At 43.5% G+C, this 22441-nt stretch overlaps 1 long non-coding RNA gene across 1 annotated transcript; it reads right to left on the bottom strand.

The window, feature by feature from the left end:
• Positions 1 to 5922: 5922 nt before the first annotated feature.
• LOC148106236 (uncharacterized) lies at positions 5923 to 7489 on the bottom strand. The gene is made up of 3 exons (XR_015719300.1): positions 7411 to 7489; positions 6671 to 6817; positions 5923 to 6124 (listed from the first exon to the last, which is right to left on the bottom strand). It is a non-coding gene; the product is annotated as an uncharacterized LOC148106236 (long non-coding RNA).
• Positions 7490 to 22441: the final 14952 nt, after the last annotated feature.

Here is a 22441-nt window from a genome sequence, read left to right on the forward strand (position 1 = left end):
TTCAGCCTAAATCTTCCTCTCCGTCTTTTATAATTCCTTCTTTTTTCCTTCTTCAGTTCCTTCATCCTTTGTTCCTTCATCTTTTTTCTTTTGCTTTTTACTTCATGTTACTTCATCTTAATTATTTCTCTCTTCTTCCCTTGCTCTTTTCCTTCTTTCCTTCACTTTTATAACTTCCTTCCTTTCCTTCTGTTTTTTATTCATTCATCCTTTCCCACATACATTCTTCTTTTTCTTTACTTTCATCCTCTCCTTTCTTCACAGCTTTACTCCCTTTTTTCTTCTTCTTTACATCCATCCTTCCGTCCTTCTTTCTTTCCTTAATCCCTTTCCTTCCTTCCTTTCCTTTACCCTCTGTTCTTTACGTCATTTTGATTTTTTCCTTCCTTTACTTGTTATTCCTTCCCTGCATCCTTCATTTCCTCCTTCCTTCATCTCCTCTCACCTCAGCACACCTTTCCTCAGGTACAAATATGAAAGTATAAATCCAGAATCCTGCAGCCGTCATGGAGTTACTGTATTTGTGAGATTGTGTTACTGTGATGAGATAGATGATGATGAAGATGAGGATGATGTAAACAGAGCGCACCACCTTCCTCACTGACAGTTAACAGCATCAGGAAATTTAAACCTAATGAGCCTCTGCCAGCCCCGTGCTCACGTTCATCTGGAGGATTTTTGTTATAAAAGTTGTGTGTCTGTGTGTGTGTGTGTGTGTGTGTGTGCGCATGTGTGTGTGTGTGTGTGTGTGTGTGTGTGTAGGGGCAGGGGGGGCATCCCGGGGCCCCAGCACTCAGTGTAATTCGATGAAATGGCCGGTGATAAGTCAGCTGCGCTGCCTCGTCTCTCCTCTGGAAGCTGGAATTCAGGTCAGTTTCCTAACAGAGAGCCTGCAGTGGGCTGAGTGAGTCACTGCTGAAGAACAGAAAGCTGCTTCATTCACATCCACACAGAGAAACATGAAACTGAAAGAGACGGCGTGCAGGATGTGTTTAAGTTTATCTGAAGGAGAAACAAAAACGTCTTATCGGGATGAAACAGCAGCGTCCACAGAGTCGGGAGATTCTTTACGGCGAGAGAACACAGCGTTACGGAAACATCCAACACTTCGTGTCGTTCACTTCAAAGCCTTCTTCTCACAAAGTCGTTCATGATAAATGATGAAGAGACGGAAAAACCTTCATAAGATCTAAACATCTTCGCTCTGCTCTCCTGTCTGCCTCTGCTAAAGACCCGCCCTCCCTCACCTGGAGCAGGTGACTCCTTTATTTTGCTTCTTTTTTTTTCTTATCCGTCATTTACTCCCTTCATGCTTCCTTTGTCCATATTTACCATTCCTTCCTTCCTTCCTTCTTCCTTAATCCATTTCACTCTAATCGGCGACATCTGCATCCAGCAAGGCTCGCCCCCTACTGGATGCATGAAGGAGGATGCCGGTTACACCTCTGCGCTTCAGAACTGGAAGTAATGTCCATTGTTTGTGTACAGTCTATGCGGTTTCCACTTTCCCATAGGGATGTTCGTGGTCACATGACCTTGTGTAGCCTGAAAGTGTCTCATAAGGCCGGTGAGGAGTTTCAGGTTAATAATAAAAACAATGAAAATTAAATGCATTAAAAATAAATAAACGCATAAAAAACCAAAGCAGAGGAGATGTGAGGAGACTTTATTTTGTTCAGATATTATTTATTTATTTTTCTAGCACAGGTCTGTCTTCAAATTGTGTCTTTTTGGTTGTGAAGCAGCTTCACTCTAATCATTTTTCAGTTTCTTTTCTTCTTCGTGGCTTCTTCACAAAGCCGTGAGAGTATGAGGAAGTCCTGTAAAATAAATAACAGGATCTTTGTTGTTTTTTGGGGTCACATTTGCAATGAAATGCTCGCAAACACACAGAACATACAGCCCACAGGCATAAATATTGAATAGATTATGCCAGCAGTAATCAGTTTGGGGGATTCCTTACTTGATTAAATGCTACACAACTATTTCCACCTGAGCAAACATGAAGGGGCCCAAACTCTGACGGCCCATCATTACAGGAGTTCATCGTCAGCATCGGGAGAGGTTCAGAGCAGACCTGCTGCTCCTCCTTGTTGGTGGAGGTCAGTTAAGGGGGTTTAATGTCTCACCGAGATGCCTCCTCATGCCTCCTACGTGAGTCCAACTGGAAGGAGCCCCCTGCAGACCCAGGACATGATGGAGACTGGCCCTGGAGATGAAGGTCTGGTTATTGCCACTATAAGAGAATACCAGCTCCACCCTCCGAGTTTTTAGGTTAAATATAATAATAAATCCATTTCAGCTGTTGATTAAAAATAAAGGAAGTAATGTGGAGTCTGTGTGTATCTAAAGAGCAGCTCAAAGCCAGGAAGGGCTCCTGCTTAAATATGTTTACTTTTACTGTCAGCTCTCAGATCTGCTGTGTGATTAGTTGGTGTCTTTTGTGGGTCACTGTGCAGCTGACTGCGGTCTCGAATAACTGACAGATGTGAGAAATGAACGCCGTGATTATTTTACTGTACTGCCTGAATTGAAACAAGTTCCTCTGTGTTTCCTTCTGAACTAATCAATGTTTGCATTTAAGGACAACTAGTTTTCAAAATTTGCTACATTGTAGCTATAATGCATCCTTTATGCTATGTTACAAAAGTAACATTTCTCATTCTAAAAACAAACAAACAAAAACTAGTTTTGTGTGTTGCACATTTTCACAATCAGACAATGATAGCATCGTCAGGTTAAGGTTAGCCGTGCTCGTACCGGGTTAAACGACAACCCTGCAGGAGTCATTAATGTCTTCAAGAGCCTCGCTCATGGTGGGCTCTTAATAACTAAACCTTTCCACTGTTCTCATCCACACAAACACTGAAACCACATCACACAACAATCAGCTGGAAACACAACACAACTCCAATAATGATCACCACACTGCTGAATTAAGGATTCCAGTTAAATGCTAACAGACTCGTGAGTCCTGCATCAAACTGGGAGTTCCACAGAAGAAGCCTGAAACCAACATCAAATCCACGTTTATTTGTTCATTCATTCTTTAATTGATCATTTAAGAAAAGGTGCTTGGTTTAAACTGAGTGTCTACCGATCAGCTGACATTCTCTTGACCTGATTGGATGAATTTTAACCTGTCACATTGTGCTTTTGTAACAAAAGCCTGTAGTCTGACAACGGCAGTCTTTAGGATATGCTGAGCCTGATTATTGAGAGCTTTTTATGTGAGGGAAGGATTTTAAATTCAGTTCTAATCTGAAGAAAACTAAAATAAATGTTCACAGAATTTTTCAGTTATTTTTAAATTGCATGAAGTATCTATAAAATAACAGTTATAGAGCCTCTCTGATGTCATGGTCCAAAAAATAAATAAATTGCAGCCACAAAATACTACTTCGTGCCCTCGAAATAGTATAACGTGCGTACAAAATGCTAATTTGTGGCCACAAATTGGGTATAACGTGGCAATGAAATAGATAACGTGCGCACATCATATTGATACAATTCCTGGACAACTGCGTAGAGACATAAGCATGAGAGTAGGCTAAACCTATTCACCGTGGACAGAGACAGTATGATTGAGTTTTATTTTAGGCTGGGAATGAACTACAAATGCATTTTGAAACACTGACGGGTAGTTACTCAACGATCCAGCGTCGAGGAGCTCGCAGCCACACTGCTTTGTAGCTCCTCTGACGAGGCTTGATCGGCGCCAGGTGTGTGTGAGGGTGTGACCGGTCAACTGGCAGGGCCGGTGGCGTCCAGGTCGCTGAAGACAAAGCTCTTCTTTTGTGCTGCTTTTAAGCAAAACATCCTTTGTATGTGAGGCCAAAGGTGTTCATCCTCTTCAGCTCTAGCGTAGACGACTGGCTCTGCCATGTATTCACGGGTTTCTTCTTTCCGTGTCTCGCTACTTTGAAACGCTTGGGCCGCTCTGCCCGCCACAGTTTCAAACTGGTCATGTGACTGCATGGCCACATCTCATTGGTAAAAAAGTTACCGGAAACTCCACTGGCGGCACGTTATCTAATGTGTTAAACTAATTATTTTTTATAAAGTAACGAGTCAAATTTTGCAAATGTAGCGGAGTAAAAGTACCGTTTCTTCTTCACAAATGTACTCAAGTAAAAGTAAAAAGTATCGTGCAAAAAAGGTACTTAAAAAGTACATTTTTTCAAAAACTTACTCAAGTAAATGTAACTCGTTACTACCCACCTCTGGACGCCGGGATAGATTTTATTGTCAACCAACTGCGAGGGCCTGGGAAGGATCACGGTTATCGGTCAAGTGTTTTGTGCGCACATTATGCTATTTCGAGGGCACGAAGTAGTATTATTTATTTTTTGGACCATGTCATCAGAGGGGCTCCGTACAAAGTAGACATAGTGTAAAATAACGTCCTGTAAAAATACTTTAAATGTCTGTTTTTACCTGATCCCATGTTTCTGTTATTATCACAGGTTGTTTCCCTCTCAGCCAGTGAAGAGATGCTAATATGGAAGAACTCTCTTTCTCGCTGCCGTCGCCACACTGCAGCGTTTTAGATCAACTGAAGGCTTTTCTGGCAACTTTTAGAAGATTTACAGTATTTCAGCCTAACAAATGCAGACTGTTTCTAATGATATTACTGTAGCAGAAGAAGCAGCTGAGGCACACAGCTTGAGTTTAACCCCCACGAACATGGTTTCTACCAGCTCTGTGTACAACTGGGTGGTAAACACCACTCTTCATCCGGCGGCTGAAGCCGACGCCGCCTGACCTGCTGCTGTTATTTGCAGACGCGCTGCTACGATAAAGAGCCTCGCCTCGGCCTTTGCGAATAGATCTGTATTTACCAGAATAACACAAACAGGAAACATCCATTTACATGGCAGCTACCTCCAGCTAATCCATGACGCCTTCCTTTTTTATGCTCCATCTGGATATGATTTGGGGGGATGGGGGCAGACACGCTGCCCTTACCATGCTGAGCCAAGAAATACTTTTCCTATTCGCTTTACTTCCTTGAGCAAATATTATGAGCCTTTAAGTTTACAGGGGAGGGAGAGTGGAGAATGAGGATGAGAATGAGTAAAAACTAGAAAAATCTGGATTTTATACGTTCAGAATGAAGCGAGAGATGCTGAAATGAATAAAGTATCTGAGCGTTCGATGCTGAAGCGCTCTGCAAATGTTGCCTGTAAGCTCTTCTAGGAGAAAGGTGAGAGGAGCAAAGGACAAGAGTGAAAAAATAAGAGGAAAAGCAGAAATTTGGAAGCAAGGAGAAGCATGTGGTTATGATTTGCATGGAGAGGTATCTCCTCTGCTTCCCTCCCACGGTATTGTGCTTTTGCTCTGACAGACTAAAAGAGCTGCAGGAGGTGAGCGCTGCCAGGAAAAATAAAAGTACAGGCAGGAGGAGGAGAGGGGTTGGGGTCGCGGGTGGTGGTGGTGGTGGTGGGTTACTGTGAACAAAGGAAGTCAGTCAGGCCAGCTGCAGAGGGCTAGAGTAACATATAGAGTGAACAAGCCTTAAAATAAACACAGGATCCAGAGATGGATGTCTGGCTGGCGCGCTCTCTGGGACCCACATCTGGAGGTTTAACTAGTTTCTATCATTAGACATCATTACTGCTGCTCCTCCTTTCGCTCGGCACGCTGAAGCCTCCACAGTTGGGGACGGCTACATCAAATTGAGTCTCCGTCTGCGTTTCAGGCTGTTCCTTTCTGATAATATTTTCTGCTTGTTAGCGACATGTTGTAGCCCCGCTCATTAGCCACAGACGAGCCCCGGCGTTTGGGAGTGAATCCAGAGGCCGTCGGACTGGTTTCCTACCCAGGCCAATTTGTTTTCCTCAACTGCTTTTGCATCCATATCTGAGTGTTAGTCGTGTCATCATTAGCTGGAGACTCACGACAGGAGACTTTGGCGTTTTCTTTAATGATGCATAAAAGTGATATGAGGTAACTGTGGTGTTATTGAAGCCCCAAATTATGCTCAGAATATCCAAAGTAATGCAACTTATGCACAGTGATGTTCTGAAGGTTTGAGGTGACTCAAAATGCACTTCATTTCTGCTGCTCACTACTTCATGCCACCTCTATGTAATGGGTATCATTTCCTGGATGGAGCTGCAAACTGTGGAGGGATCGACAGACACGCCCACTTAACGAGTGGTGTAGTGTGTGGGAAACCTGATTTACAGCACATGTGCAAAAAAACATGAAATAAACAATAATAATGTTTCTTGCTTTTATGATAAAAATGCAGAAATCTCTTGAAGGAATTCACAGCAAACTTAAGGATTTTTCTTTACTAGTCCTGAACTCTGCATTCAGCTAATGCTAGCAAGCTTGGTTAGCTAGTTTCATCAATGAACTGTGCAGATGATAATTAGTGCTCTGGAGCTTAGACATGTTGGACGGTCTGTTAGTACAGTAACCTCACAGCAGCCATATTATTGGTCAGACAGTGTCATTAAAAATACAAACAAACAGAGGCCACGCCCCTAATCATGCAAACTTTAAGCCTTAATCTAATTTAAACAGGAAACATCTTCTCCCCTGTGCAGCTGTTATGAAGGAGGATATTGTCTATAGAACAAATCAGTTTGTGTATCCGGCTGTAAACATGTTTATTTCTGCTGTAAAGCTTTAACATGGGAGTCTATGGGGACTGACTCACTGCTGCCTCTGCTGGACGGTAGAGGAACTGCAGCTTTGGCTCCTTTGCTTCAGTCCTGTAGGTTGGTGTTTGTTCAGGAACTGTACCACAACTAATGAAAGCAAAATGTTGAGCGATGGCGTACGTCGGCTCAAAGAAGCTGACAACCTAAAGCAAAAAACACGGAGCCAATAGAAAGAGGCAGAAGTCACCCAGTCAGAGAAAACCAGAAGGAGGAGAAGTCAAACCAACATTCAAAAACACAAAAGCAGGGAAAAACCTCGAGAGTATAACAGATAGCAGAGATAATTATGAAGACCACGACAGCGATCATTTTGCTCTCAGCAGGAAAACGTCGTAGATGTACAGCGTGATGTCCCCAGGACACGAATATTATCCACGTTTGTCGACTTCCTCCTTCCCTTCATCTGTCTCTCCACTCAGCCGTTAAATAGTGAAAGGATGTATTTAGCAGACAAGGTTCTCGCAGGCACACAATAATAAAGGAAACAGGCTTTCTCTCCTGCTGACACGTACAGCAGCTTCAAGCAGTCACAGCTTACAATACAGCCGACATATTTCTACTGCAGGGGGAAAAATCTCAGCTCTTCTGCTCAGGACGGCGCTTTGTCCATGAGCTCGAACAGCTGAAACTGCACTCTGGGTTTTAGGATAGCCACTTGCATGCGTGGTTTTCCTGGTTTTCTTTAATTCCACCTGTTCTAATGGTGAATATTCATATTAAACATGGTCAAACTTACAAATGATGAGGTCATCGTATGTACAACTCATTCCTGTAAGCAGAAAGTTGCTCTAAATCTTCAGTTGCATCAATTTGTTCTTATTTTTTTTTTTTTTTTTTTTCTTTTTTTTTTGTTCTTATTTTTGAATGTCAACAAGAGGGGATAACCCTAGAATGGAATCATCACAGAAGCCCCACCCACTTCCTGATTAAACATTTTGATCATCTAGAGGTGAAAATTTCATATACTGTAACTAAGAGCTGCCTGTAGCTGCATGCTCGTCAATGAAGGCAAAGAAATCTCCTGAAGGACATGTGGATGGGGTGAAGCTCCACCCGTCAACTTAAAACTGGATTTGCTGGAGGTGCTATGAAAAACACAGCAGCCTTAGTCTGACTCGAAGCTCTGCTGCCTGCACACCCGCCCGGCCACGCTCCCATCACCTCTCAGTCTGCTCGGCTATCACCATCGTCGTTACAATGTCCTCATGAAAAATGCTCAGCTTGTCAGTTTGGGGATTTTATTTTGCATAATTTCAACTCAAGGGGTCCAAAGACTGTATAGCAAAGATGTACACAGGAACCTTGACATCACCAGTTGGTTTCCTAAGTCTGGATTTTCAAGCCTCAGTGTTTTTAGCTGCTACCATTGTGGCTTATTTACCCAGAAGCTAATGCTAGTAAGCTAGGCTAGTGAGCTGTATGAATAGAATAGAAAAAAACAAACACATTTATTGATCAATGACAGACTAATCCAGATGTTCACTCAGTAAAACAAATACGTTAGACTATAAGGCACACAGGTAAACAGTAGTAGAAACACATCTGCCAGCTGTGGCCATCATGGGCTACAATCTAAATGTAGCACTTTATATGTCTTGTCTGTCTAAAACTGTCCTACAGGAGCCACCGTAGCTGGACACACTTAAAATCTGGGAGGGGTAAGAAAACAGAAATTTTACATACTGTAACTAGGAGCTGAAACTGTAACAAGCGTTGAGGCCAAACGTTGGGTGTCTGTGGGGACTGACTCGCTTTTGGAGCCAGCCTCTAGTGGCAGTGCAGAGGAACTGCGGTTTTTCCTCCCTGGAGGATGCTGTATCAAAATAACCAGGAGACAATGGTTGGTTATTACTCTGACAGCAGGATTAAAAGGTTCAGCATGTTTCAGAAGATGTTTTCACCTCAAACTTGTTGTCTGCAGGCAGCGTTTATTCCAGGTTGGACTCACGCTGCAGTAGAACTTTTGGTTTTTGAATAAGAGATCGCCAATCAAAAGTTGAATGCTTTAAACAAAACAAAGCTGTGAAAATACCACCGCTCTGTGCTTCCACTTTGCTGCTTTACCTTTCAGTACCTCTGATGATTTAGAGGTTTGATCTGTTGGTGGGACAAAGCGGCATTGTGCCGTTGTCACTTTGAGCTGTGAGAATATTTTCTGAATCTAAAGCGTTCCTTTTAAATCGGCTGGAGCTGAAACATTCATGCTTTCAATCAAAGCTGTAAAATTGCAGCTCAGAGGTTTCTCAGTTGTATTTAGCTTCCTGTCAGGAGAAACAGTTAAGAAGAAACTCAACCCCTGCACAACTTTTCCAGTGAGCATCATCAGTTGTCACTAAGGACATGAAATGATTAGTTATTCCAGACTAAAACTGCTGCTAAGTTTGAAATAAACTGACATCACATGCACATGAGATCAACCCCGCGATGACTGCAGGGATAAAAACAGGAAGGAAGAAGATCGGAATGGAGAGCTCTGTCTTCTTGGGAAGGTTTTGGCACGGCTCTGCATCCTGTTCTGCTGTCAGACATTGTGAAGCATTTATGGAGCATGAAATATCCAGTTGAATCTTTCATGCTGTTTATGCAGTGGTTTAAGTGGTCTTAATGTTTTGACCTGCAGGTATACAGATTAATGAGAACCTGACAGTGTTTATAGTCGGGCCAGTCTGCGGTGAGATTTTGAACGCCACCGGCCAAAGCAGCGGCTCGTTTTGTGCGTCTAAGGCTTTATTTTCTCAGGGAAAATCACATTTCTCTGTGCGGTGACCTGCACGAAAGCTTAAGTCACTCATATGTTAAAGGAAAAGAGAAACGTATGCATGACCTGTAATTAATATACGCGTGTTTTGAAACCTGCCAGGTGAAGCCTAGCCAGCGACTTCCAGCACATAAACAATGGAAAAATAAATCCAGACTGTGCAGATCATAAATGAAGCTTTGCATCACCGAAGGCAGAAAATATCCGTCACCCACTTTAGCTGATAGCCAGTTGACAGAAACACAGACCAATCAGGTTGGCCGCTTCCAGCCGGGTGGTCCATTCGAGCTTTCAGCTCTTCATTCGTCTCCCGTTGGTTTGTACCTGCCGGCTCTGTCGCTGCCTGTCGTCACTAAGATTTTGGCTCAAAGCGGGCTGTTCCTAATGAATTTACCATCTGTGTATTAAGACGTAATTAAGCTTTCATCGGGATGAAATGACTCATAGCATCAAAGTTTCACAATACCTGACAAAATGTTACTCAAGCCACAAATGTGCTGTTAGGTGCTGCTGTCAGACTGCTGTGGTTCAATCACCTCATGCTTTACAGAGACTGGTGCGCCTCTTTATTTGCACCACAGTAGTTAAGATTTAATCAAGATGGAAACTCCCACGACTGACAAAACGAGGCCAGCACCAAAACCTGCAGTTCTTCTAACATCCAGCAGAGGCTCCAGCAGTGAGCCCGTCCCCACAGACCGATGTGTCCAACTTCACAGCACAGATAAACTTTTCTGCAGCCTCATCTATAGATAATTTAACCTTCATAACAAGGGACGTTTTATCATTTAGCTGTTGGTTCTTATCTCCATCATCAGTACCCCAAGCAAGCTTAATCAGTGACTTCTCTCATCAACATCCAAACATGATCTCAGATGGTTCCTGCGCCGTCCCGAGGGCTTTGACGGTTCCTTTAAATCAGGCATCTCAAACTTGATTGAGTTGAAAAAACCAAACAAACCAAACAAACAAGCAAAAAACAGCCACAAATATTTCCGAAAATGTTTTGTTTGCTTTTTAAATTTAAAATATTGTGTAACAAGACAAAACTGGAAACGTGGACACGATTTATTTCCTCACTCTTCACTAACTGAAGCCTTTCGTTGAACTACTGAATAACCACGCTGGTCAGACACGTGGCAGCACTCCTGCGTAAAAATAAAATGCAGACATGAGTGTACACTAGTTTTTACTGTCTCACTGAACTAACACAGCCAATCCCTCAACATGTTTGTGCTCTTTGCTCATGTTGTTTCATTTTATATCATTTTGTTCTTTTTAAAGAACTTATTTTAACACTGCAGTCAACAACAAACAAATCCTCCCTAATAAAAAAGTCACTTCAAATTACATTATATTTCTTCTTCTTGGTTTTGTTCTGAAGTGTTTCTGTTTTCACCAGTTTGACATCTCAGAAAAACTCAAATACAGAGAAACTGTAAAACGTTCTGACATGAACCAAGTTGTCCAGAAAATGTCTTTTGACCTTTGCTTTTTTTTGTCTTTGCTGAAAGCAAACCAAGAGATGCGTAAACCAGCTGAGATTATGTTCAGGAACCAGATGAACAGCATGAGCACGCCGTCTCGTTTGGTCACACACAAACACACATGAGATAATTAGCGAGAGAGGAAACAGCTGGAGAAACGAGACACAGGTGAACTGAGTCTAAGTAATCAGACAAGGAAACGAAACTAAAGAGATAAAAGACTAGCAAAATAAAACCAAACAGAGATGGAAACTTGACAACAAGACAAAAAGGACACAGGGGAGCAACTGAAAAAGGCCAGAGAGGATAAAGACTAAACACAGAGAGCTAATAACTCACACACCAAAATATTAAAATCAGGATCCCAACGCACGGACCTTTGGATCAGAGACCCAGGACGACAGCAGTACGGCTTGTTCCACTTTGTTTTTGAGTCCATTTTCTTCTCCATCTTAAATTCAGTTTTATTTACACAGCGCCAGATCACAACAACAGTCGCCTCAAGGCGCTTTATACTGTAAGGTCGACCCTACAATAATACATACAGAGAAAAACCCAACAATCATATGACTCCCTATGAGCAAGCACTTTGGTGACAGTGGGAAGGAAAAACTCCCTTTTAACAGGAAGAAACCTCCGGCTGGGTTGGGGCAAGAGAAGGAAGACAGGACAAAGACATGCTGTGGAAGAGAGACAGAGATTAATAACAAGTATGATTCAGTGCAGAGAGGTCTGTTAACCCTTTAAGACCTACCATAGAACCAAGTCCACCAGAGCTTATATTATATGTTTACATGCTGTGGAGCCATTTTTGGGAGCATTTCAAGTTGCTATACATCAATACAACCATTATAGCCCAGATTTTAATAATATGTCTGCATTAAGTGCATAGAAATTATATAAATTGCAATAAAGTGCAATAAACTACTATGTTTTTGTTTTTTTAACATATATTTCTAGTTAGAGAAATTTAAGAGGCTTATCCCTCAAAACTGTAAATACAAAAAAGTTGCACAAAATAGTTTCCCACCACAGGAAATTTATTTTGAGTGTCTTCATAGTTTTATTTTTGAAATACACCAATTTTTATATACTGCAGGAAAAACGAAAATAAATATTATAATGCAAATTTGCAAAAAAGCAGCATATGCATCAAAATAAACTATTTCCAGCAGTGCAATATGAGTCCTAAGCATCCCAGAAACCACACAGAAAGTCATAAAGTCAAAGATAACTTTTAAAAACACCAGTATAGGCTCATGAGGCCCTGATGGTAAAAAACTACATTTCCGCGAAAATGACGTCACTTCCTGTTTCGGGCAGGTAATGGCGAATATGCAATAGCTCACGCTGACGTCTATTCTAACGTAGGAAGTGTTACAAACAGCTGATCGGATCGGCAAAGCGTGTTTCTGGAATATTATGTTTTTGTTGCTGCAAGTGCTTTTTATGCAGTTTTTGCAAAACTATATGTGGAAGGAAACTGTGACCGAGGACAAGCTGATGGCATAAGATGTAAGTACAACTCCTCCGGTTTCATATGCAAAAAAAATTATTGCGCTAGCTCACGTGGTTGCAGAGCTACCGGGATTTAAAAGTAGTTACGCAAAACGGAGCGTGCTGCTCTGACCGGCTTTAAAGGGTTAACACATGAAGAGTGAAGAAGAAACACCCAGTGCATCATGGGAATCCCCCGGCAGCCTACGTCTATTGCAGCATAAATAAGGGAGGATTCAGGGTCACCTGGTCCAGCTCTAACTATATGCTTTAGCAAAAAGGAAAGTTTGAAGCCTAATCTTGAAACTAGAGATAGTGTCTCTACTTCTCTTTCTTTTTTCTTTTCCAGAAAGGTTCTGGTTCTAAAACTGGTTCCATTTTACATGACCATCTGTCACATTATCATCTTTTCCTTCATTGGGAAATGCAGTGAATGTCAAAGGATGGCGGACCTTCACCTGCTTCATGCACCATACTGCAGATGTTTAGTCCAGTCCACTGATATCATTTCATTCTTCATTGGTTTTTCTCTATATGAACATCGTGTTATCAGGATTTGCTCTTTGGGTTTTTGTATTTTGTGTTTCCCAACAAGATTCAATGTTTTTGCTCTTTTCTGGGTAGAAACACGTTTAGAAACCAAAAGAGGATCACAAAACAGAAATGTTCAGCCTTTTTTCATTTGGAAGCAATAAATTGAGATTTATCCTTTAGATCTTTGGACATGCTGGAGAAATCTTATCTTTTGGCCAGTTCCTCCATATCTCCCAGAGGAGCTGGAGGAGGTTTGAGCATCTCTGCTTAGACTGCAGGCCGAGTGGCTGAGACATAGAAAAGGCTAAATGGATAGATGGATGGATCAAAACTATTTTCAAACAACATCACAGATGAAAACCACATGTTTGGTTTGTCAAATGAACATCTGGTCGACATCCCCACTTCTGCTTCTGTGGGATTTTGTTCCCACGGGTCAAGTCAGGTAAGACGAAACGGGAGGATGATGGATCGGGGTGAGTGATGCAGTGTGTAGTGGCTGAAACGTGGACTTGTGGCAGTTTTATAGCTGAGAAAGCAGAGTTTTGCAGAATAATGCGGCGTTCTGTTCGGTGAGTCAGAACCAGTTTCCCCACTGCCAGCCACCAGCTGTCAGGTAGACTTCATCTGAGACTACACAGACAGGAAGGGCATTTATCACAGCCCTGCGGCTCAGCTGGGCCATTAATCAAATGCATATTATTCCAGTCTGCTTGAAGACAGTTTGATTTCATTTTCTTTATTAATCCTCTAAAGAAGGCAGAGTTCTGTTTCCTGCCTCGAGCTGTTTTCGGGTCAGTGGCCGACACCTCTGCAGGAGCGAGGCTGCACTAAGAGCAGCACAGCGCTGTCAGGTGGGGGCTCTGCCAGCCTCATTAACCAGCAGACAAGACAGCAGCACGTGAAGACCATCAATAAAGCGATCTGTCACACTTTACATATCCACTGGGACGCCTCCGCTGGCTGCACGGTGAAGGTGAATAAGCAGCGAGAACACCTGGGCGTCCTCAGCACAGGCCGAGATCGAGTCGCTCGAGTGATATCCCGTCTAAAAATGGAGTTTCAATTCATATTAATACAGGTACTCACCAAAGCAGTCAAATAATCACAAGTTTGCAAGCTAATGCAATTTGTTTCAAGAGTGTTCTTCCTTGCAGTGGTCTCCTGATACTGCTGGAGAGGTCTGCCAAGCATTTGATGAAATATCTGGACCAGGCAGACAGCTGAGCACTCGTAAACGAGGGCTTTGACTTCACTTTCAGTTCTTTAAGTTATTTACACGTGCAGAGCTCGCAGCGGAAAAGACGTGTTTATTATCAGCGTTTGCTTCATCGTCACAGGAACAAAACACAACAGGCGGGTTGTTAGCGGCGCTAACAGGAGCTAACAGGCGGGCGCTAACAGGCGGGCGCAGCAACGTTTTGGTAGAAATGTGAAACGTAGTCCGTGACATTTTTTGCACACATCACACGCACTCTGGTCATCGTGGAGGTTTAAACACAAACACAGGTTTACGCTATGAAATTGGAAAATTGGTGGAGCAGGTGGGCGGATGAGCAGCTAACAGGCGCTAACAGGCGCTAACAGGTGCTAACAGGCGGGGGCAGCGACGTTTTGGTAGAAACGTGAAACGTAGTCCGTGACACTTTTTCCACACATCACACGCACTCTGGTCATCGTGGAGGTTTAAACGCAAACACAGGTTTACGCTGTGAAATTGGAAAATTGGTGGAGCAGGTGGGTGGATGAGCAGCTAACAGGCGCTAACAGGCGCTAACAGGCGAGCGCAGCGACATTTTGGTAGAAACGTGAAACGTAGTCCGTGACACTTTTTCCACACATCACACGCACTCTGGTCATGGTGGAGGTTTAAACGCAAACACAGGTTTACGCTGTGAAATTGGAAAATTGGTGGAGCAGGTGGGCGGATGAGCAGCTAACAGGCGCTAACAGGCGCTAACAGGCGCTAACAGGCGGGGGCAGCGACGTTTTGGTAGAAACGTGAAACGTAGTCCGTGACACTTTTTCCACACATCACACGCACTCTGGTCATCGTGGAGGTTTAAACACAAACACAGGTTTACGCTGTGAAATTGGAAAATTGGTGGAGCAGGTGGGCGGATGAGCAGCTAACAGGCGCTAACAGGCGCTAACAGGCGGGGGCAGCGACGTTTTGGTAGAAACGTGAAACGTAGTCCGTGACACTTTTTCCACACATCACACGGACTCTGGTCATCGTGGAGGTTTAAACACAAACACAGGTTTACGCTGTGAAATTGGAAAATTGGAGGAGCAGGTGGGCGGATGAGCAGCTAACAGGCACTAACAGGCGCTAACAGGCGAGCGCAGCGACGTTTTGGTAGAAACGTGAAACGTAGTCCGTGACACTTTTTCCACACATCACACGCACTCTGGTCATCGTGGAGGTTTAAACACAAACACATGTTTACGCTGTGAAATTGGAAAATTGGAGGAGCAGGTGGGCGGATGAGCAGCTAACAGGCGCTAACAGGCGGGGGCAGCGACGTTTTGGTAGAAACGTGAAACGTAGTCCGTGACACTTTTTCCACACATCACACGCACTCTGGTCATCGTGGAGGTTTAAACACAAACACAGGTTTACACTGTGAAATTGGAAAATTGGTGGAGCAGGTGGGCGGATGAGCAGGTAAGGCATTCCTTTGACTGGTGAGTAGCACTGGAGGTTTCTACAAGCAACAGGTGAACAGGCTCAGAGCAGGTAACGAGACAACTGAGTTAGCACAAACAGGTGTTTGCAAACAGGCGGAGCAGGAGGAAGCAGCCGGACCAGAAACTCCACCTGAGGCTTCAAAACAAGGACAGAGACATTTATTATTAAGAGCAACTTCACTCCAGATTTTATTCCCCGTCGGCTGCCAGTGACTTTAAAACAACAGCGTCGCTCTCTGAGCTTTAATGTGCCGATTGAACTCACTGACCTTATTCAAATTTACTGAACGCTTTGAATTATGTTTTAATTTTGCTCACCTGCGCCACAGTACAGGTTCCTGGTCTCGTTTGAAGCCAGCTTACCGAAATCATCCTGTGTGTTTTTCTGCTGCACGTTACAGAAACGTTCATGAACTGTTAATGAAGCTACTAAAACTCTGTGACAAACACATTTTCTTTCCTCTGCTGTGGAAACATTTAGATATAAAGGAGCAGCAGGAAAGGTTGAGCCCACATCAGCATGTACTTAAACGCAGGTGGAAAGGATCCGAACGCACCAGCAGGGACTCAGGTGTGACGAGTCAGGTAACAGGAAGTGGAGCACAGAGAGACCCGGCACACACACAGACGCCTGTCCGGGTTTCAGCGATGGTTAAATGACCGAGGACGAGACTTGGCTTGGTTTTATGACACCGCAGTGAAAATGCTTTACATCAGCAGGCCCACACCTGTGGGAAAACTCAGTGTGATTCAATTAATAGCACATTCATGGATAATGCTCGTTTCCTAGATAGAAATCAGATATTTTATTCTGTACTCTTAGAGGTGGGCTGCATGTTTGCTGTCATTTAACAGCAGCTCAGGAAGATGTCACTCAAAATGACGCTGCCATCGTAGTTCGTGTTCATCCACAGATGTCGGTGTTAATGGTTCTCTGTGCTCAAAATTCAGGCCAAACAAACCCAGAGTGACCTGAGCAGGCGCTCTACTAACCATCAAGAGACGATGAAGCTGTAATATTTAAAACAAAAGTGCACACTGAGTAATCACAGCGTGGTTATGTGAAACTGTGGGTGAGTTGGGCTCTGTGGACACCACTTTAACTTCACAGGATATCCAGAGCAATGACAAAATCTTTCTTCTCCCTTTTCAAGCGAGTGATGCCCCAGGAGGCCACCTAGCTAGCCGGTGCCAAACCCTGCCGTGCTGGCTCTCCCGGCTTGCGGTTCCTGTGTCTTAGATCAAGCCCAGACCTCCACTCCCACCGCAGCCCCTGCATGAGTTCACTGTTCTGATTGCGGCTGGAATGCAGGTCAGACCGGGATCTGCTTTCAAAGTTAAAGACAGGGTGCCGTTCCTGATAATTTGCCAACATCCAGCCCATGTTGCTGTTTCAGTGTGTGTGTCTGTGTGTGTGTGTTCAGGTTTTAATTTGCTGTGTCAGGACTACAGGATGCAGAGCACAAAGACTGGTTTGTGTTACTGTGGATGGTGTGGGGAGGACACGCTTACATAAAGCTAGCCTGAGGCGGACGGGCCCATGAATAGTCCATTCTGTAGTCGACGTGTAGACGGGTCAAAGATTTCAGTCTAAGCTGCAGTGATGAGCTCGATCCAGCAGGGGGCAGAATCATCACACGGCTTTGAAGTAAATCACATAATTTATGACACTGAGATTGTTGCAAAGGTTTAAGAAACAATATCTGTTAAAGAAAGTGTTGCAATGATCAGGAAATATGTGCCAGACGTGCAGAAGTGGCTGCGTGAAGCGTGTTTGACATGCTGTCATAGAGAGGGAGGTCAAAAGGAATGAAGCTTACCAAACCCCCCCTTGGCTCATCTTCTTCCTATAGTGCATCGTGCTGCTGTCTCTACCCCAGGAAAACAACGCAGAAAGACCTGGCCATAAAAAATATAGGAAGCAAGTTTCATCCGACCACGTCGCCTTCTTCGATTGGTCAGAGCCTTATGTAGAGCCTTGGCTAGGCGGCTAGTTTTCCGAGGTAGACGGGGGCTAGCATGGGCTCTCTGAGCAGCGTGCAGCTGCAAACACCGATGCTCTGTGTGACCGTGAGCCTGCAGGTTTGCTCTACATGGGTCCACCCACAGGATCAGATAAGTGGAGTCGGTCGTGTCCATGTCGCCGGGTCATTGGTTGACCCAGAAGCTCTTTTGGTCACTGCAAACGCCACATGCCAGTAGGACCCCTCAAGTCTGGCTGTACTGCAGATGTTCGGACCAGTCAGAGCCTCAGCTTCAAGTACCGACTGTTCTCTCGCTGCCCGGCAGGCAGCGCTGTGATGACATGATGTGACTGACTTCACCGGTTCAGTGTTGTGGCTGAACACAGGAGCTGTAGCAGAATCTGCTTTATTATTTCAGCCCATAAAAGACAGGTACAGTAGAAACATCAGAGTTTTAGAGCTTCAGAGAATCTGCCAACATTTAAAACTACTTTTGATTCAGTTTTTATTTTTCTTTATGAAATTATTTTTGATGTTTATTGTGTTATATTCAAACGTTTACATCATCTTTTTATGCTTTTTGTCAGATAAATTGTCACATTTTATTCAATTTGATGATGTTCTTTTACTTTTTTTAGCGTGTTATTAATATTTTTATTGATCTTCTGGGATAAGTAAAGTCCTTTTTTCTTTTACAGTCAGTAAACACGTACCAACTGCAGACGACTGTGTTGCACTACAAGTAACTCCATCACATTAAACAGAGTTTGAAAATGTAATTTACTGCTGGCTGGTTTATTTTGTGTTCACTTTATTTATCAGATTGAGTAAATGTCAGTTCACCAAACTGCTCCTCCTTATATTTAAAATGAATTACCTGCTGCTGAAATTTACCTTAATGAGTCGATCGAGTAACTCAGCTGTTTAATGACCAGTTCCCAATTAATGAAATGTCAATAACTTTTGAATAATGAAATTCACTCAGATAAAGTGCTTTGTTCTGCCTGCTGTTCATCCAGCGAGAGTGACAGAGACAGACTGTCTGTGATGCTGATGTTTAATCAATGCTGAGTAATTAAGACGTCCAGCTGTTATTGTGCCTTTACATCTTCAACAGGCTTCTAGTTTCCAATTAAGCTAATTCACGTCAGCTACGACAAACAAGCCGGACAGCTGAAGCTCAGGAGGAGGCCCGCCCTACCAGCACGCTACAGAGTCGAGCGCGTTGATCGGATTCTGCTTTGAGTCACCTCCTGTTTGTTGGTGTTTTTCTACCTGCTAATCTACGTCTTTGTCACTTTGACTTTGTGACAGAGAACGTGCTCGTGGAGCACAGACCGCCATATTTACAGAGCTTCCTGTGGGCTCAATGCTGAAAAGTTGTTTGTAAGAAGAGTTTGTGTATTAAACAAATTTAAAACAGCTCAAGCTAAAGTGTTACAAACTGCAGTTCCTCTGATGCCCAGCAGAGGCAGCAGTGAGTCCATCCCCATAGACTCCCATGTTGAAGCTTTACAGTAAACATGTTTACGGCCTGATACACAAACTGCTTGGTCTCTAGATAATTTCACCATAATACAAACTGTGCAGGGCAAAATGTTTTTATAGCTCACCTGTTTAAATTGTATTAAATTGTATCCGGTCGTTAAGTCTGACGTCACTAGCCATGTCTGGACCTAAACTCCGCTGCAGGTCCATATATCAAACGATCACTATGGCATTACTGAGAGTTAAAAACTGTCTAAAGTCTTTCATCTTTAATAAAATGATCAGCGTTCTGCTCTACCAGGTGTAACAATTGAGTTTAACATCCAGGCATCCATGAAAACGGAATTTATGACATTTAACGGAGTTAGAAGTTAGCAGGAAGTTAGCTTGCTAGCTTCGCTAGCTTCTATCTAAATACAATATAGCATGTCCTGACTTTGTTTTGGAAACAAATTCAAACGTACAGCTCTGTTATCACTTCCAACATAAATGAAGACAGAAAACTAAACAGCAGTGACGTTTGTAGGGTTACTGAAGTTTAGCTAGCTGGTATATAATCATGTGCTACGTGACCGCTAGCGACACAGCTATGTTAGCATAATATAAACAAGCTAACTTTTTTTCCACTTGATAAAAGTTAACGTGAGTGTTCTCGGTGGTCAGGAACAAATGTAATCGCATGGCAGGATGCTGTAAAAGGACCAAACTTCAGCCAGGAGAACAACTGAGATAATCCATCCACAATACGAGGTTAGTCATTCATATACTGCTGCATGGGCTGGGCTGTAGTTACATCCTAAGGTTTTAAAAACTGAGCTTAAATAAATGATTAGCGGCAATAAAAGCCGAGGGAGGTCAACAGTGATCACTGACTGTTTTAGGAGCTTTTTGAGATTAAATAGAAGAAAATACAAAACATTAAACATGTTAACAACACAAAAGCCATATTAAACGCAGACTACTTTAGGCCCGGAAGTAGGATTCGTCACGTCATCACTTAATAATCGGATAGGTCTAAATTAAATAAGCATTGTTAGGGGCGTGGCCTCTTTGACTAGAGGTGGCTGCTGCTGCTAACTGTCTGCTAAGCTTCGCCTCAGCAAACGGAGGAAATGTGGGAAGTGGTTTGACCAAAGTAGTCCAACCGTGTCTCACTGACGGATATCAGAGAAAAGAGTTAAACTTTAAATAATCTCAGTCTTCTGAACTGAATCCATGAGCTTTCATCTCATTTTGGAGCAACTTATAGGGGCCGGAAATTATTATTATTATTATTATTATTATTATTATTATTATTATTATTATTATTATGCACGATTCACTTCAAGCAGAGCCGGGACACTGGTGTACCGTGGAAGAGCTGGAGATGGAGGCTGTGCAAAGAAGTGGTAACAAACAGAAGGATGAAAATGCAAAAATAAAAATATCTTTCCCACCTTTTCTGCACCCTGATTTTCCTTTGTTGTTGGGAGGATTTAGTTTCACAAGCTCCCTTTTAGCTAATCATGTTAGCCAACCATCAACAACCAGACAGGCAGTATTTCTGGTGGGGTTAGCTGGCAGTCAATAACCCGACTATCACCTTCTCCCTCTCATTCCAAGCGCTCCCACGGGCACCTTTACCCGTTACCCCCATCCTATGTGGGCTAAAGGATCCAGTCTCTGCACCACTGAAGTTACTGTGGCGAATGTAGGAAGATAATGAGCAGCAATTAGCAGAGCTGTCGAATCAGCTCCTGCTAATAGATCTGCTCTCTAACCCGCCCTGACAGAGCGGGCCCTGGGGTGCTGCAGTGTTTACCTACACTGTTCCGTCTTCCTCCACCTCTTCCTCCGTCAGCTCTCTGCTTCAGCGTGTGGATGGCTCTGTGTAGTCAGTGCTGCACTGTACATCGCAGATACATGCATGGTACAGCCAAGAAGAGCAGGAGGTTTAAGGAGGTCAGAGCGAAGACGGAGGAGAGCGCCGTCAGGATGATCTGAATATACGCCGCCGGGGGAGGAAATGCTGCCGTACTCAGCCCTGCCGGCATTTCTGATAAGGACTCAAGTCCTGCGTGTTTGAACCCCACCTGTCTGGCTTTGTTCCTCCTCTCTGGGGTGTGTGCTTCATTCCTGTGACTGTGAGTCTGTGTGTGTCTCTCATTCATGATCAGCATCAGATATCTGTTTAATCTCGCTGCCAGAGAGCAATCAGACGAGCCAGACATGACATAAATAATAAGAACGCTGCTCAGAGTTGGACTCAGATGATCCTGCGAATGCATTTCAGAGCCTCTGAGCACGTCCGTCTTTCATTCATGATTTTACATCTATGCACCGCAGTGTGTGTGTGTGTGTGTGTGTTTAGAGGAGTCCTGCAACACATGCAGTTTCCCATCAAGTCAATAAACGTCATGATAATAACAGAAGTGAAGTGAGAGAAAACAGAGAGGAAGAGAGACCCCGCCCCAGAGAAGTCTACAGCACAGGACTGCTGCAGTAAGACAAAACACACACACACACACACACACACACACACACACACACACACACACACACACACACACACACACACACAGAAGACACAGAGCAGTGAGAGTGGGAGAGGGTCCCCACCCCTGTCTGTCTTCATTGCAGCAGTGCTGCAGTCAGACAAAGAGGAACACAAAGGTTTCATAACAGGGCGGCAGCCGGTGTTACAGCCCCCCCTTGTGGCCAAGACAAGTGGTTCACAACACTAATAACAACCATAAACACATTATCATGACCACAGGCTTGCACACAAATCTGCCACACCTACCTGCTCAAGCAGAGAGTACGCACTGCACGTAATAACGTATCCTCTTATTTTTAATTTACATTACTGCTGTTTCATCCCATACAACCGAGTCTTCTTCACCCAAATAAAAACATTCATCGATCAAATTTTAAAGTCCAACTCAGACATTCATCAGCCACGACAGGGTGTGGACACAGCGTTGTTTCTAACATTTTCACTGGTTTTGCAGGACTGAGTTTAACCCAGCGCACATGAAGGGAAGCTTTCCTATCACAGCCGTAAGAAGGTCGCTGTCTGTCTAACACCATAATGTTAGTTAATAAAGTTATAAATCACCAAAAGTCACCATCTTTGCAGATTTTGTTGGATATGATGGAAATCAGCACGCAGACTATCATTGTGTTTGTCTTTGCTGTTAGAATCAGGGTGGTGTGAAGCATGTGTGTGTCATAATAATCAAAATCAAAATTGCTATTATTGCAAGAAATGGCTCAAAAAAAGATATGAAACCCCAAAACTGTTACTGGGCAGAAAAGCAGCTGAAATATGAGTGAAACAAAACAGGCGTGGAGGAGACCATGAGACAA

This window comes from Neolamprologus brichardi, chromosome 1 (genome assembly GCF_056152115.1).
Source record: "Neolamprologus brichardi isolate AB-2024 chromosome 1, ASM5615211v1, whole genome shotgun sequence".
Classification (NCBI taxonomy): domain Eukaryota; kingdom Metazoa; phylum Chordata; class Actinopteri; order Cichliformes; family Cichlidae; genus Neolamprologus; species Neolamprologus brichardi.